This window comes from Sapajus apella, unplaced genomic scaffold (genome assembly GCF_009761245.1).
Source record: "Sapajus apella isolate SASKATOON/1434 unplaced genomic scaffold, GSC_monkey_1.0 scaffold2, whole genome shotgun sequence".
NCBI lineage: Eukaryota > Metazoa > Chordata > Mammalia > Primates > Cebidae > Sapajus > Sapajus apella.
The window spans coordinates 222492-241010 of record NW_022436942.1 but is presented as its reverse complement, the minus strand read 5'-3'; the positions used below and the strand labels follow the sequence as shown (position 1 = coordinate 241010).

At 40.0% G+C, this 18519-nt stretch overlaps 1 protein-coding gene across 1 annotated transcript in view; it reads left to right on the top strand.

The window, feature by feature from the left end:
- Nucleotides 1-732: 732 nt before the first annotated feature.
- FAR2 (fatty acyl-CoA reductase 2) overlaps nucleotides 733-18519 on the top strand; it is a 156798-nt gene continuing 139011 nt past the window's right edge. Inside the window, exon 1 of the mRNA XM_032286897.1 lies at nucleotides 733-1139. The gene's annotated coding sequence lies outside the window, so the exon portion shown is untranslated. The remainder of the gene's footprint in view (nucleotides 1140-18519) is intronic.

The following is an 18519-nucleotide window of genomic DNA, read 5'->3' as shown; positions in this document are numbered from 1 at the left end:
GTCCATCCCTTTACAAGGCTTCCCTGGCAGCTCCAGGTTTTCCGTTTAAAATTTAACAATGACCAAATTCCAAAAAAGCTACCAGGCTAAGAAATGATTTTTTTTTTTTCTTTTAAATCCGGAGAAGTGCTGCTGAGCACAGCTGGCTCACTGCTGTTCCTGCAGCCCCGTCTCTGATCCGTTCTAGTCTCCTACCCACCCCCACCCCACCATAGGCAGGCAGAGATGGATTTCTGCCCTCCAAACCCCGAGAGTGAGAAAACGTCGCCTGAAGTCCTCGCATCACCCTCCACCCTCACGCCCTTGGCTTTAAAAAAAGCCACTGCGCTCGTGGGTCATTCCAGGGTGCCTCTGCAGTGTCTGGAGCAAGTACAAGAGCATCTCTCCCACGGGATGTGCAGTGTATAGTCAAGCTAAGTAAACTGGGAATTTTGGCTGCTTTTTCTGCTGGGGTGAGTGGGGAAAGGTGTGTCCCCCAAGCGTTCAGTTCAGACTAGAACCTCTGAATCTCTCCTGTCTCAGTGTCTCCCTCCAACCCCACCCGCCACCTTTCACGGTGTGGGAGTTCTGCTTTCCCAGACCAGAGAGGGGCGCTTTTCTGGCTTCCTGTACCCTCGCCCACTGATTTAAAAATACAGAAAAAGACCAACACCAAAACCCCAAACAAAACGAAAGCCCCAAACTAAAAAAAACAAACAAAAAACCCACCCAAACCCAAACCAACCACCCTTCCCCCAGAACACACAAATACGGGAGTCACAGCGAGTGGATCCGCTGCTGGTGCCGAATGAATGGAAGCGCGGGGCGGGCTTGCGCACGCGGCCGCCCTGCCCACGATGCCGTAGCCCCACGGCCTGTAGGGCCTTCGCTGGCCCCTCGCCCTGCTCCCGCCCTGGGCTGAGGCTGCCGCCGGCTCCGCGCCCAACGCTGAGGCCGCGGCGGCGACGGGGAAGGTCGGAGGGAGGGTGGTTTCCTCCCGCCCCACACCCAGTCTCCGAGCCGGATATATAGAGTGTCACGTTTGGGAGCCGAAAGACCAGAGCCGCTTCCTTGTGGCTGGAGGGCTTCCCGCAGCCTCGGGGAAGAAGCAGGATTTGGAGGACCACTAGTTGAACCCCATCCCCGTGCTGGAGGAACAGGTATTCCAGGGTCCCCAGCCCTGGCGCTCGCAGAGCCCACGCGCTCCGAAGGCAGAGACCAGGCTGGGGGTGGCCCGGGAGGGAGGGCTGGCTGGGTTCGCAGGGCGGGGCGGTTCCTGGCGGGACCTCGAGGAGGGTGGGTGTGAGGCTGGGTGGGAGGAGAGAAGCATTTGCCGAAGCTCTGCCCCTGAAGCTGCCCCCGGCTGCACCCCCGTCGTCACCCGGCGTTTAGGCGCGTTTGGCGTCGGCGGAGCCCGCCAAGGTGGGGCGCGCGGGGGTTGCAAAGGGCAGCGAGCCGGGAAGGACCAGAGAAGGTTAACGTGGGGGGCCGCGCCGTGGGGAGTGGGGACCGAGGGAGGGAGGCGCGGGGCCGGGTCCTGCCCAGGCCTTCTGGGCCCCTGGAGCTATTCCCAGAGAGAGCGCGCAAACGCCGGGGCCACGTGTGAAACAACGGCCGTCCCAGGTCCCCTCCGGCGTCCGGGACAGCCGGGGCGCCCTGCCCTGGCCCCCGGAGCGGGTCCTCACCCGACTCCAGTCCCACCCGAGGCTGAGCACGTCCCTACGCTCCCACTTGGGCCTCGCCGGGGTTGTGGCTGACGCGTTCGGGTGGCTGGGGAGTCCAGGGCGAGGTTTGCCCTTGTAGGAAGTTTTCGACCTCTTCCTGTGGCCAGAGCATCCTGGGGGTGTGCAGGGGAGCAGGTGTCAGAAGACTCCCAATTGGAGTAGATGGCTTGCAGGAAGGCTGCTCAACCCTCCGATAAAGTAGAATTGTCCGCAGGGCAGTCTCAGTCTATTAAAACAATTCGTGCCCAGCCTTATGCTAGAAACCAGAGGAAGGCGTCCCACCTGCCAGCGGGGGGTAGGATTATAGGCACCTTTTCTTCCATGGATCAATTATGTGGTATGAGCAACCAAGGTTATCGCTGGATCTGCAAGAGTTTGGCCACTGGTTGAATCACATAGAGTGCTCCCATTACGTGATGAGCAAGGACAGAGCAGTGTCAGCAGAGTGACCAGGAAACTCAAGTGGACCATGATTTTCTGCTTGCTAGATCGAGAGAAGTTTGACACTGTGCAAATGGAAATTTGAGCGTTATCCCGTGGTTTCAATTACCCATCTCTCTGTATTCCCATTTACATAAGTTGGAGATTTGACTAACAGGTGTATTTAGTCCAAAATTTATAAAGCTGGGCAAGGGACACAATAAAACCGTAAGGCAGCCACCTAAACTGAAGAGCAAGTGGTTCAGCAAAATTCCCATTTAGGGGTATTTGTGTGCGAGGGAGATGGGCATGAGGTTTTTACCAGGCCGACTCGTGTGTCAATATTTCATCAGCAGTATTTCTCAGGATCCATGTCTTTACAGTATTCTTTTTCTAATTCTGAGGGCAGCTTCTGCCCGTGCTGTATTAACAAATTCCTCACTTCTATTTCTAACATTGGGTTATAATTATCTATAAAATAGATGTAAATCACTGTGAGTTGGTAAATCTTACAGCTATTAGAGAAATTAAAGTATATGAAAATATCTTTTCCTTAAAGGAGGCTAAAATGTGACATCCAATTACAGAGGAAGAGAGAGAGATTGAAAAATAAAATGGCTTATGTTAGGGTATCACTTTGGGGTTCATACAGCATGTGATCATCTTGACCGTCTCACCATCTGTTTTCCTATCTCCCAAAGAGGCATTCTTGAGGTCATTTGTTCTTGGCAACACCTCATCAGGTTAAGAAGTCCTGTATTTTGCGTTAATTCCCATGTACTCGTGAAAGCTTACTGATTCACGAATATAGCCTTGTGAAGGATCATGCGCAGTGACTGCCCACGTGCTTGTCCCTACCAATATATTCTGACATTGTGGGCTCTGTTGGAACATGTATTACCTTTGGAGAGGGTAACAGACCAACTTGAGAATTTGATGAAAGCTCTGGAATATGAAAGACAAACACATGCATATGAACACATAATTCCACCTACAATTTCAGGAGTTCATGGCCTCTTTGATGCCCAGCCTCCCACATTATAGATGTCTGGAGACTCCAGGCAGGGCCACCTTCATGGAAATGCAAAACTATAGTTGCACAGGGCCTTGCGCTTGGACAGGTCCTGCCTGCATTTAGTAATGTTCTGCTGTCACTGTTGTCTGGCTTAATAATTTTCAAAAAGAGGCTCTGAATCTTCATTTTGTACTGGGTTCTACAAATTATGTCCTGACCCCAGGCTGACAAACTTGATCTAAAACTAACTAAATTGCAGTGTTGTCTTAACAGGAATCCCACATTTCTGTTAGGGAGTTTTCCAGTACAAACTTGAAATTTATCTGCTGCTCACTTAGGTGCCCTTGGACATGTCATTCAGTCTTCCTATATTTCAGTTTCCTCATTGACAAAATAAAGGCAACAGATGAAACCTTCTTTATTTTCAATGTTCTATTATCTCTAAGTAAAAAGAGATAATAATTGTAAACATGTCTACTGACTTTGAATAGTTCTTGATAACAAATATGCTATTGTTGAAGGGTTAAACTTTGCCCTCCATTTTTCAGAAGTAGCTTGAGAAAGGTTGGTTAAGCACATTAAAAAGATTGTAGAACCTTTCTAACCCTTATAGTTGGTGGAAAATGAAACAAAAAGTAGAAAAGTATTCAGCACTTTAAATACTCAGTATTTAAATGGTAAATACTGAAATATCATTATTTGGACAAGATTGGAATTTTCAACTAAAAGTACAGAATAACTTCTTGGATCCCAAAGATATGTTTGGGTCTAATTCATCCAAAAATGGAACCGTGAGAAACTGAGCCACTGATTGACATTTTTTGAGGGGGTAATCCCTTTTGTTTAATTTAAAAAATCTGTAAGTTAAAAAGTTTGATCAAGTTATCCTTTAAAATATCCTGGTAAATGCTAAATCAATGTAAAGTACACCTAGTGTCTTGTCAAGTACACCTAGTTACCTTTTGTGAGTCTGGTACCACTTGAAAAGGAACTGAGAAAACAGGCAACTCCTCTGTCCCCAGATTCCTCCCTTTATTAGTCTCTGACCTCAAAACGTATCCTTATTCCAGCTGTCCTTGTTAGCATGATGGCAATACACTCAGAACCATTGAGGAATAAAATAGGGTGAAAGGGAGCTGATCAAACTCTTATATTAAGGTCTTCTAATAGGGGCACTAGAAGGGTAAATGGAGATTCCTTCTTCATGCAATTACTCTGTGCAGGAGCATCCAGTGTACTTTAGGATGCAAAGTAACAGGTCCTGTATTCAATAAACTTTTGACATCATTAGCAAGAAAAAATATGTCAATATAAGGTATTAATTTAAAATAGCAAATAAGTAGTTACAAGGCAATAGAAGATTTGGCACCAAATGAATGGGGGAGAAAATAAGTGCAATGAATTCCCAAGAAGAGAGTAAAATAAGCTGAAATGCTGAGGGAAGGGTAAGAGGAAAGACCCTTAAAGATAACCCTTAAAGTTCTGGCCTTAATAGAGATGAACAAATAAGACTTTTTGGTGCCCAGGAACCGCAGTGGCACTTTGGGGTGGGAAGTGTGCAGAAAAGAAAAATCTGAATGCAGCTGAAATTTTATGTAAGAAAAAGGCAGGAGATAACTCTGTAAGAGAAATTCCCTCTGCTAGCTTCATTCATGTTACAAATAATTATTAAGCACGTTCTGTGACCAGACATCATGCCAGCTTTTCCACATTTGGTGTTGTACAGAGCAGATGTGTTCCCTATGTTTTTGGAACCTACAGACATTTACAAAATAAACATTTAAGAATATATTGTGGGAAGTAATATGGAGAACAGCATGCTATAAGAAAAAAACCCAGGGATGCTGACTCTGATTTGGTGCTCTGAGAAGGCTTGCTCTTTGACAAAGAAAGATTTCAGTTGCTACTGGAAAGAAGCATAGGGGTTAACATGACTGAAAAAAAAAATCAACAAAGAGAAAAAGCAATCTGGGCACAGGAAATTGCAAATGGGAAGATCCTAAAGAGAGAAAAAGCTGGCAACATTCAAGGGACAAAGAGAAGGCAGGCCTTGTGACTGGACTTAGGTGAGGGCACTGCTGAGAGGCAGGACACACAGTTGGAGAAGGGAGCAGGTGACTGATCATGCCAGACTTCACAGGTCTTGATAAAGATCTTGAATTTAATTTAAGTGGGTAGCCATTGAAGACATTTAAGCCAGAGACTGTTCTAATTTCTATTTTGAGGAAATCTTTATGGAGACAATAAGGAGAGTGAACAAGGGGGATAAAGGATTGGAGGTATTAAGACCAGCAAGGACAGAGCACAGGTGAGAGTACTGTCAGGAAAGAGGGAGAGAAGTGTGCAGACTTGAGGTGTGTTTTTACGGTTGGATTGACACAGCATGGTGATAGATTGGATATGGGAGGTGGGTGAGACAGAAAAAAGAGTGGGAATGAATTCATTTAATAGATAGTGCTGAATGCTTATAATCCAAAGCAGTAGGCTCAGATGCATATGATTTAGAGTTGCCATAAGAAGAACTGAAAAATAAAACAAAAACTGATCGCCCTGGTTATTACCTCTGGAAAAGTATACTGGCTGCTGGGATAGGGATGAGAAAAAGGAAGGAGGAGATTTTTGCTTTCCATACTATCCTCTGTACTGTTCAAATTATTTTTTTAAACCATGCTTGCATTTTATAATTTTTTTAAAAAGTTATCACCGTGAGAGATATAGCTCCTGTTTTTCTGATTGAGCACATAGATGGAATATGGTGTAATTTCCTAAAATGAGAAAAATTAGGGAAGATCTGATCCTCTCCAAAATAATTATTCTAAAACATAATTTACTCCCCTGCTTAAAACCTTGTCATTCCTCTGCCTTGTCTATAGCAGTGTTTCCCAAAATGTACTCTGAATGATTATTTTCTTGGGATATTAACAGTTAAGTAAAGGAAGAAATGCTTCCCTGATGATATAACTTTGAGAAACACTTGATTTAACCTACTTAACCAGTTTTATTGCAGGTATCCTCAGAGCCTTTAATGTCCTAATGCATGTTAATACTCATCAAGAAAGGAAAGATCTTTTATGCCACATTTCCTAAACTTATTTGACCTTGAAATGCTTTTCCAGTAGAACATCTAAGAGAATCAGCATTCAGCATAACACGCTTTGGGAAATGCTGTCCTATATTAATAAATTAAACTTTTTAACATCTACAGTTCTCTATTAACCATAAGCTTCTCTCATCTCTTTAATCTTACTTAGTTGACTGGAAGCAAGAGACTGGAATTGACTCTGTTAATAGACATTAAGTTGATGAAAACAATCCTGCTCTGTGGATGAGACATATTCAGAATCAAGATCTGCAGTCTAATTAAAAGCAAAATTGTTGTTGTTTGTTTTTCATTCCTACTTCTCTGGCAAGGCTCTGCAGGACCTTGTCAAGGTACATTTTGTCAAGTCTATATTTAATATGTGTGACCTGAGGCATAAACAATGGGGAAGACTTCCCGGGACCTCTTAGGTTCCGTGGTAGGCCTGGGCCTTATCTGATGTTTGTAAGCCATCCCCTGCAAGGCAACACAGTGTAAGTACATAGGGCATCTGTAGGAACACTGTAGGAACACTGATTTTTGAGTTTCCTTCCTGGATCTCCATGCATTTGCATGGTAGTAGGCTGGAGGTAGGAATGCAGCCTATGGCCAAAGAACAGTGCAGCAGAGCATAATGGAAGAAACAGGTTTACCCAGCTGTAGACTTCTTCTATGGCTTCCTCACTCTGTGTTCTAGCCCAGGGGTCAGCAACTATGCCTGAGGCTGAAATCTGGCCCCTGCGTTTTTGTATATTCTTTGAACAAAGAATGGTTCTTATATTTTTAAATGGTTAAAAAAATCTGAAGAATAATATTCTGTGACATGGGAGAAATGATAGGAAATTTAACCTTCAGTGTCTATAAATCAAGTTTTATAAGAAATCAGCTTGTGTCGTTTATCTAGTCATCCCTATTGGCTATGACTGCTTTAGTGCCCTAACCAATCAATTATTATCACCGTTAAAGCCTAATATATTTACCTTGATCCCTGCTGTAGGCTATGAAACTCACCTGCCATAGGTAATCTTAATTGTTTTTCATTTGTTTATAAGGGGGTAGAAGTAAAATAGCTAAATTGACATCCTATTAGGTCCTCAAAGATTATTGGCAGTCAGGCACAGAAAGATAAACACTGCATAATCTCATTTTTATGTGGAATTTAAAAATGTTGAACTCATGAATAAAAGTAGAGTGAAGAATGCTGGTTACTGGAGACTGAAGGCAAAAAGTGGTAGGGTTGCAGAGGGGAGAGGTGAGAATGGGGGGGTTGAGGTGGGGGAAAGTTGCTGGTCAAAGAGTACAAAGTTTCAGTTAGGCAGGAGGCATAAGTTTTAAGATTTACTGCTATCAGCATGACTATAGTCAATGTTAATGTATATTTCAAAATAACTAAATTTCCAATGTCTCACCACAAAAATAAGTGATGGCTACTCTATCCTCTAAATGTATAAAATTATAATTTGTAAATTTAAAATAATACTAATTTTAAAAATAAAACAAATCATTATTGGCATTGGAGTCGTGACAATGCCAGTGTTTGTTTGTGGCTAGTGGTGCTAACACTACATTCCCATGTAAAAAGCAGAAGATAGTCTCAAAGGTGATCGCTTTTAAATTTTACTCAAACATTTGAACTCATGTATACAGGATAGGCACTCAGATAAATAAAACTACAGCCTCCAGAGGTAAATTTAAAACTAGTATAACTTAACTGTTTTATTTTGTTACCCCTAAGCAGATTGGATTTCCTGAGTAGTCACCTCTGATTTGTATTTCAGTAATGAAGCCAATCTTATTATTATTATTATTATGAATGTGCACTTTTGTATGAAGAGTGGTAGTTTAGGGATGACAGCCTCAATTTTGGGTGACAGAAATACAAATTTCTCTGTCACTACCATAAACCTATTAAATCAGAATTTTTGGTGTGAGGATCCCCAGGGGTTTCATAAGTAGCTGGCACAGCACAGGAAGAGATTTTCGAATAGCTAGTCCAGGTATTTACATGGAACGGAGTTGGAAAATAAGGCCCACCAGGTCTGGTGCTTGGTTCTGTTATTGCTGTCATAAAATATTTTTAGATGAGGCTGAGCTGTAGGAGCATAAAGTTTGGATTGTGGCTCTCATTGCCGGCCATATTGATTAAGAGATTTCTGTGAGATACTTAACTTTATAAAGATGACTGATTTCAGGTGAGATCTTTATTCAAAGGATATTCTCCCACTTTAATCAACACCTATATTAAAGTAAAAAACAATATATATGTGTGTGTATATATATATATATATGTGTGTGTGTGTGTGTGTGTGTGTATGTGTGTGTGTGTGTCTGCATAGCCAACAATTTGATTAAACAATGGAAAAAAAAAAGTCTTACTGTAATTGCCAGACACTATAACATTTGCTTGTTGATTTAGCTGTATTATTTCAAAGTCCTAGGTAATTTTGTATCCTTAACCTCTGCAGATTTGCAAAAGCGTTTTCAAGCCGCAGTTGATAATATGTATCCCCTATGGCTTTTGGACATCTTGCTTTAAAGGCATTTTAACTTCCCAGGCTTCTCCAGAGACAGCCCCAAAACATTGAAGCCCACCCTAGAAGGGAGGAAGAGAAAGCAAACACTCTTCCCTGTAAATTTGTGTGGAAAAGGCAAAAATATGGTTTCTCCAACCTGCTTACTCATCCTTCCACCTTAGCTGGGAACTTGTTGGATCAGTAGCATTTGCTGATGAATAACAGGATGACCATAGGAGGCAAGAATAATATTTCCTGAGCCAAGAAATGGGGAAAAGCTGTTGTGAAAACACCCCACATTTAGGTCATTTTTAAAAAATGGTGCAGTATTTATTACAGGTCATTGAGAGGGCACATTCCACAGAAGTGAGCAAAAATCCCAGGTATCCTTGAAAGCAAGATCCTTGGAAATTAGGATGACAATTAAGTTATGTGTCTGATCCCAACATATTTGAAATCACTTAAGCACTTCCAGCAGAGTTAGGTCCACCAGTGCACAGTATTGTCAAGATACTAAAAGAATCTGCCCAGAATAATTGGATAAACTGAGTAAAAGAAATGGCAACAATTCAGTGTTTGTACATATATTAAAGATTTTTGCTTATTATTTTCAATAAAGGATATTTAATCCTGAAAGTTGTATGGATAGAAGTAACATAGTTTTAGCATTTGAAAGATGGATGGTATTCACTTAATAAAAACATAGAGCAATTTGCCTAAAACTGAAGAGAAACTGTTTACTTAATTTGCTTCTGATATTAATTAATAAGTAAATATTAATAAAACCAACTGTATGTCAGCCTATGTTTTTCTTTCTATTTCACTATAACTATCTCATTTTGAATTGAATCTTATTTCACTTGTGTTTTGTTTACACAAGACCTTCAGGACATATCTGCCCTGAAGCTAAGCACATGATCTAAAAGATGGACACTTGTTCTTTTAGCAAAGAGCTTTCTGGGCATTGAGATTCACTTACCAAACTATTCTCAAAGCTGCAGGAATCTTTGATGGCTTGAAGGAATTAACTTCCCTCATCCAAATGAGCAGTGTGCTTCTTTCTCAGCAACTTGTACTTGCCATCTCTCTCTCCTTAGCAGAATTGTGACATTGCCTCTTCCTTCTTTTCCTTCTACTATTTTGGTGCAGTCCTGCCGGAGGCAATGGTTATGCAAGTGCCACTGAGTGCGTTGCTGATCACAAGATTGCACTTTAGATAAATTTAGGTCTCAGTTTCCTTTAGGACAGAACAAACTTTTCTCAAATTGGACTTCCTTGAACTCCTAGACATACTATATGTTGGCACATATCACACCATCTTGTCTATGGTACATAGTAGTGGGTGCAAATAGCTTTGTCTTAACTAAGTATACTCACACTGGAAATTATAGAATGTTCGAGTATCATATCTATATTTGGTCTAATTCTCTTATAGAAAAGAAAAGCCTGTCCAAAGACATAAAGCGGCTTGTCCCACATCTATTTTGTGGGTACATCTAGGCCAGTATCCAAATCTTATGACTGCAAATCTCATGACCATTCCATTCCATTCATTCATTTACTCATATGTACTATTTATTGAGTGTCTATTATGTGCCAGACAAGGTGTTTAGCTTTGCAGATAATTATATCAAAACAAGTTATAGTACCAGCCCTCAAATTATGGTAGCCCCTACTCTTTGAGCAATATTTGGCCGAGGAGTTTGTGCAGTTTTTCAGTAATGTTACCCAATGTGTAAATACACAATGCTCATATATCTTTATTTTCCCTCTTCCCTCTCCAAACCAGCCCCAGTCAATGACTTGACTTCCCATTGCACCAAGCATTTAACAGCAATAAGAATAAGATGGGAAATGGAGTTGAAATGAAATATTAAACATTCCATAGGGAAGCTCATGAAAATTCTTCCCAAGAAAATAATGTTCTTGATTCACCACAGGTCTTGGGGGTTAATCAGCTTGTGGGTCTCTCCTCTCATTTACTCAATTGTGTCACCAGGTCCCCTTTTTCTTCAAACCTGGCTGAGGCCTAGCTTGCATCCCTTCTTTTCTGTATCTAAAGATAGACACAATCTCTTGGTGTTTTAAGTACTTAAGTGCTAATCCTTGTGGGGAAAGTGAGAGAGGAAGAGCAAAAATAACCAATGTTGAGAGTTATGAAGTTTCCAGAATGATACCATTGAGTCTTGGCATAGGATCAGTAGTTAGTTGCTTACTTCCTCTAAGTGGAAAAACCCCATTATCTTCAGCTGTCGGTCTTTATTTCTGGAGACAAGGTCAAAAACCAATCCTCTGCCCTGGAAGTCCTTACTTATTCGCCTGAACTACATGAATATGGGCATTCATCTGATGAGAGGATTTCTAGCTTTCCATAGATTCTCACAGAATTCATGATGAGAACAACACGGGGAACAATTGCTTTAAGGGCCATTAAGTGGACCATTTTAGTTCATTGAAGTTCTCTAGACTCTGGCTGCTGTCAGGTCAGGAAAGATCCTTCCATAGATTCCTCACAAGAACAGTAGAGCTTTTTGGGATACATAGGGTTTTCTTTTCCATCTTCAGTGATTTGTGAACATTACATTGTTCCAAAACAGAGAAAGGATTATGTTATTCTTCTGCATAACACCTTCCATGGCTCCCCATTTCCTAGAGTAGCCTTGCCAAGTGTGTGAGATGCTAACTGAGGTGGACTGTGAAAAGTGGGTGTTCCCAGTGCAGAAGAGCCCTTGATATCACCTTCATTTCCTGCCATATGGCTGTGTGTCCAAAGGCAAGTAACTTAACTTCCTGCTATATGGTTGTGTCCAAAGGCATGCTACTTAATAACTTTCAGTCTTCCCAATGTATTCATTTGCTAGGGATGCTGTAACAAAGTACCACAAACTGGGCAGCTTACCCAAAATAAGTGTGTTGTCTCACAGTTTAGGAGGATAGATGTCTGAGATCAAGATGTCAGCAGAATTGGCTTCTGGGGACTGTGATGGAAGGATCTGTTCCAGATCTCTTTTTCTTTGCTTGCAGATGGCTGTTTTCTTCTTGTGTCTTCACATCATCTTCCTTCTATGCAAATCTCTGTCTTTTTATAAAAACATCCGTCATATTGGATTGGGGATCCCCCCCATACTCCAGTATGACCTCATCTTAACTAATATTTGCAGTGATCATATTTCCAAATAAGGTCACATTCTAAGGCACTGAGGTTTAGGACTTCAAGATATAAAACAATTCAACCCATAACACCCAGGAAATTAACACTTGACTCCTTATTAACACAGTGGAAAATGTGATGAAACTATTTACAAAACACTTTCTGTGTACTAAAATAAAAGTACATATATTTTTGGTATGGATTAATAATGAGCATAAGTAATGACTACTGACTTCACCAAGAGTTTCTTCTCCACATGATCTTTATTATTTTTTATCAGGTATAACATCCATGTGGAAAAGTGAATGTATCATAAATGCATTAAATTTAACATACATGAGCACCTCCCAGATTCTATCTTCCAAGTTAAAGAAAAACAGAAAAACATTTATCAACATCCTAGAAGCTCCCTTCATACTCCTGGGCAGTCACTACCTGGTGCCTCCCAGATTAACCACTATCCTGACTTCTGAGTCACAATTACCTAAACTCAAACATAGATTAGCCAGTTTTTGGAGTTTGTATAAATGAAATTATAAAGTAATCATTTTTTTATGTCTGGCTTCTTTACTCAATGTTATGTTCATGAGATCCTTCCAAATTATTGCATATATTTGTAGATTATTCATTCACATTGCTGTATAGTACTCCATACTGTGATTATACCATACTTTATCCATTCTGTTGAAGACTTCAGTAGTTTCCACTGTGAGTTTCTTAGGACTAAAGCTGCTATGAACATTCTTGTGAATATCTTTTGTTAAACGCATGTACACATTTTTAGGGGGTATACTTAGGTGTGAAATTGCTTTATGCAAAAAGCTTTAATAAATTTTCCAAAGGGTTTTCCAAAGTGATTGTTTAATTAATATTCCCAGCAGTGGTAGTAAAGAATTTCCCTTGTTCCGCATTCTTGTCAACACTTCTTATTTTCTGTCATTTTAATTTTAGCCATTTGGGTGGGAGAGTAGTTGTATGGCACAGTGGTTTTATTTGTATTTCTCTGGTGACTGAAAAGATTTAGCACCTCTCCATATATTTATTGGTTACTTGGATATCTTCTCTTGTGATGTTCCCAAGTCTTTGCTCATTTGTCTATTGGTTTATCTATCTTTTTCACAGTAATTTGTGAGTATACATTATATATTCTGGATATAATTCCTTTGTTGGATATGTGCTTTGTCAATGTCTTCTCCCAATGTATGCCTGTCCTTTTTACTCTTTTTTTCTTTTAATGAACACAAATTCTTAAGAGAGTTTAATTTATTAGTATTGCTCTTTACAGTATTTTTTGCCTACTCATAAATCAGGAAGATGTTCTTTTCTAAAAATTGTGTTGTTTCCCCTTTTACACTAAAAGTTATACTGTCCATCTGAAATTAATTTTTGTATGATGTGAGAAATAAAATACATATTTTTCCATGTGGATATTCAATTGACTCAACATTAGTCATTAGAATTCGGCATATCATTTTAAATCACAGGGACACAGTAGCAGTCTGGATACCTCAGAACAAAGACATTTAAGGATAAAGTCATTTAAAACATATCTCACTATAATGACTTCGGCAGCCCATTTTGATTATGAGTAGCCTAGGATGTTCAGTGTTGAGGTCGAATACTCATTTAATCTGCTTGCAGGAACCTAATTTCCTGCAAGTAAAGATTAAGTAAAATAAAATAAATAAATGCATCCTCTTGGAAATATGTAACTCTCAACAATCAAAAATAAAATGTAAAATTAATTTGGATCCTAGATATGTGTTATTGGTGAAAAAAATTAATAGTGTGAAAAGGTCATGACCAAACATTGGGGAAGAAATAATCAAAAGGCTTATCTTTTATTATTAAGGAAGACAAATGAAGGGCCCACTTGTCTTCGTCGCACTTACACGTTTAATGTCTCACTAGTTCTCCCAACTCTCATAAGATGGAAGACATGGAATAAGGAGAGATTGAAGGCAGAAAGATTTGCTACATGGCCATTCATTCTTTGATGTATTCATTCAACAAGTAGTTACTCAATGATTATTGTATCAGGTATTGTATTAAATTCTGTGAATATAAAAAGAGTAAAACACAGTCACTGCCCTCAAGGCATTTTCAATCCAGTGGAGAAAAGAGGCAACTAAGTAGTCAATTACATAAATATGATAATTAATAGAGGCTCTGAGAGTTTGGCAGATAGGACACTCAGCTCAGCCCAGAGTGAGGAAAGAACTGGGAACGCCTTCTCAAAGTCTGAGGTTTGCCCACTGAAGTGGGGACAGGATGAGGCATAAATGTTTGGGTAGTGTAGGACATAGCCTCTAGAGCTAGTGTACAAGATATGTGACCTTGAGCAAATCACTATTTCTCTGTGCCTTAGGTTTTTTTTTTTTTTTTTTTTTTGTTAAGTGGGATTTATGATAGTTAACCACCACAGAGTTGTTCTGCTAATTCTTTCTTCCTTTAGAAGACTGATTGGCACGGAGTAGGTGTTTAGTGAGTCAGGCTATTGTCATATGTAAGAGTTACAGCATTACAGTTGGTCCAGAAGTTCTGGAGATGCAAAGAGGTATTATCTACAGCATTTGTCCAATGTGACAACTGTAATAGAGAGAGAAGAGCAGTGACCAGAACCCAGGAGTTCAGGCTGTTGCCCTGATATGTGCTATATATTTACATCAGAAAAATGATGAGATTATCTCTGAAGTTCCTTTCCACTCTCATGTCCTGTGATTCTGCAGCTCCCACAGAGATAGGCTTAATACATATGATTTGAATTCTGGTGGTAGAGAAATAAAGAAAGAAATAAAAATCCATTCTGAGATTTCCAGCTGAGTGACTGAGTGAGCAGTGATATCATTTCAAAACAAACAGGCAAGTCAAAAAGAGATAGGTGTGTGGAGACTGGGAATGATATAGCACAGATTTGTGGATAGAATTTTTAGGTTGGAAGAAGCCATTTCCATCATTTTAATTCAGTGTGGTAGAGAAGCAGATATTTCCATGGTTAATCACGACCACAGAAACAGGAGCCCAACTGCCTTGATCAAGGTTTGTCACTTACTAGCAAGTTACTTAAATGTCCTGCATCTGGCTTTCTTCATCAGTAAAATGCAGGTGAAATGCAGATTGAACTATGCACAATTGCCCTTTGTAGGTCAAAATGGTGGCGTGTTGACAATTTTATATGGTTTGACCTAATGATAGATAGCCTCTAAGGGGTGGTACTGAGAAATAAATGAGTTCACGTGTGTTGCATGCTTAGGACAGAGCTCAACACATAATACAGTACTATGAAAGTGTTTCCCTTATTATTAAGACCATTTAGCTTGTTCAAAACCTATTGCACCAAGCTTCATTTAGGAAGAACAATAGGAATTGCATAGTATGCCTATTTAGGCCTCTTTCCTATTCTTCACTTACGCGGGCACAAGGCCTTGATGAGGCAGTTAGTCCTTAGAAATACAACTGGGTTCACTTTCACTGCCATCACGGCTGCCATTTTGCTTTTTTCTCATGCCTCCATCTACACAGGCATTGGTTTTTGCTCCAAAGGGAAATTTAGCATCAAAGTTATCAGATGGAAGCTAGCTTCCTCTTCCTGTTCTTTTGTCCTCCACCCTCACTCCCTCCCCAGCCCAGCTGTTGGTACCAGCAGGTTTAGTTTCCATTTCCCTCACAGTGTGATATTGGTGATATACTGGTCATCCAACATCTGAGGGCTCTTGGTATTCTGGACACTTTGGCTGGCCCTGTGGAGTGGGGAAAAGGAGAAGGGTATATCTAAGGCTAAGAAGAGTGAAGAACGGAGGGGAGAGTAAAAGGGTCAGCTCTAAGCCACGAACTAAGGAGTAGAACAAACACAGAGACTATTGAGTAACCCTGTTCTAGTTGCATGACCTTTGACAAGTGTTAGTGTGTTTGTGTGATGGGTCTCCAATTGTGCATGAACCAAGATACAGAGAGATGATGAAGCAGGAGAAACAAAACAAAACAAAAAATGTGTATTTCATGTGTCTTTTAAATCACAGAGACACAGTCGCAGTCTGGACACACTAGCAGTAAAAGCAGTATGAGCGGAGTTCCTTACAGGACTGTTTACTTGCTGTTGCCTGGTGTCATACATAGATTAACCGTGACTCATACTGTTGGTTTATAACATATGTTCCAGTTTGTGAATTGTCTTTTCACTTCCTTTTTTATGTTTTTGGAAGCACAGAAGTTCTTACTATTAATGTAGGTGAAGTTACTGAATATTTTATCTTTGTTTTCAGATACTTATATCTTGCTTAAGGAGATTATTCCCTGTCTGCTTCATGTTTTAAGTAATTAGTTTGTAAACCTCTCCCAAGTTAGGCTGTGGGTTCAAGTTTGCAACTATTCATGTTTGCAGTGGTTTACCTCTTCTTCTTGGTATCACCCTAGTGATACATTTTACACAAAGGAAGGAAATACTCTAAGGGTGAAATTCAGAATAAGAAATTATGGCTGATTAAAATCACCCTTACTAATTATTGAATGTTTCACACCTGCAAGATACTTAACAAAAACTCTATCGTGTCAATCCCAGGGATCACAGATGAGGAAACTGAGGTCCACGAAGTTTAAAACATAATCATTAGACAAGCAATTCACATAAAATATAGTTATTTTTGAAAGTGTAATGTCAAGAGAGAGCCTAAAACCTCTTTTGAGAGCTAACCTAAAGAATGCTTTGGTATTGAGATAATTTTGTTTAAATGTAGTAGACACGTTTGTATTAAAAGCAGCATCATATTTGCCTGAAAATCAATGAAAAATGATTCTACCTTCTTTTTTGATGATCAGATTTTTCAAGAACAGACCCCATGGGTTTATCTTTATTATCAAGAGACAGTTTGGAAAATAGTCATACCAAATAGGTAAATATTTGGAGCCTTCAAGAGGAAATTATCTGTTGAGGTTAGAGTTTCCTTGCAAATTAAATACATTTGAGTTCCCAGAGTTCTAATACTCTAATATGCGGTGGTTAGGAAAACAAAACAAAACAAAACAGAACAGAACAGAGTTATCAGGTGTGCAGATGTCCTAGATGTTGTTGTATAGGAAAAACAGAAAGCAAATGAACACCTGGTGAAAAGCTTTCTCATGTCCTATAGCAGTTAGAAGACCTAAATTTCTTTCATCAAAATTTCAGTCTTGGCTCTGTCACTAATAATGGCCTTAGTCAAATCACTACTTGCCTCTGATCCTCAGTCTCCTCATCTGTGAATGACAACATCTACACTATTTACCTCCCAAGGTTTTTGTGAGAAGATACTGAAATGTGTGCATGAAATACTTTGAGAATTTTTAATATAAAGTATAAGATGTAAATTATAAGAGTTACTGATATTGATAGTAAGTGGTATTGACAGTATCTAAGATTGATAATGTCTTGTGTGTGTGTGTGTGTGTGTACAGACTTTGTTATCTATATCTATGCATATTTTTATACATGATAATAGTCATTTTCATTTCAATTACATTTAACACTCCTTGGAGGACTTGCTATGTCCATTATTTTATGTGAGTCCAGAGTGATCTTGTGAGGTGGACCAAATGTTGTCTTATCTTTCCATGTTGTTAATGCAGATCTCTGTTTTCTGACCAAAAGGAAAGCCTCTCCTCTTTGGCAATTTCTGCAGTTTCTGTCAGTCCTTGTTGCTGTTACCTGTGACCTCCAGATTATTCCCTGATATTTATCAAATATGTGGCTCACATATGTTGTCTCCTTTCCAACTTCTGAGAGTATTCTTAACTTCAAAGTCCACGTGGATGAACATTTAGCACTCTGATGCCTTGACCTCACACTTCTGTCAGTTTTCATTTTAAACACTAAAGCACCCAATTTTTAGAAATCTACTTCCAAGGCAAGTCCTTGGGCGCTGACATTGCTCCAGACAGCTATATCTGAAATCTCTAAATCTGACAGTTCACTCTTGGACAGTGACCTTCTTTACTTCCAGCTCTTTTAGTTTCTTTCTCCCCCTACAGCTATGGTTCCAGTTCAGCAAGACTTTCATTCTTTAGACTCTCCACCATCCCTGCCCCTGACACACATACACAGACACAGACACAGACACAGACACATGCACATACACACACACTTTCTCATAGTTAATGAGCTTCCTCCATATCTTACTTCCTTCTCTGTGTAGCCTAGGTCAATTACTTTAAAGAGTACCCTTGCTAGCTCCTTCTATTCCTACCTTTTTTATTTGTTACCACCAATTTGGATCTTGCCAATAACTGATTTTCCCTGTTCTAACCACCAGGAGTCAGGTGTTGCTGGAGAAAACCAGGTAGGTACTTGTATGAAATGGAGTTGGTACAAATCCATCACTATCCCTATTGGATACTCTGCTGCTTTCAGCTTCTTTGCTGGTTTATGGTGTGTTTTATATTCTATCTGGAGCAGTTGTTATAAATATTTCCTCCTTTCCAGGAGCTTTTTCCTTTACTTGCAACTTTTTAATTGGCAATATATTATCTTGCCTCACACTCCTCAGAGAAAAGAGAAGTATCCAAAGGTCTGTCTCAGGTTCTGCTCCAACCTACCTCTTTTCTTTCTTTTTAGAGGACGAGATGACATTCCCCTGTTTAAGTCTGACCCCTCTATTTTTTTCTAC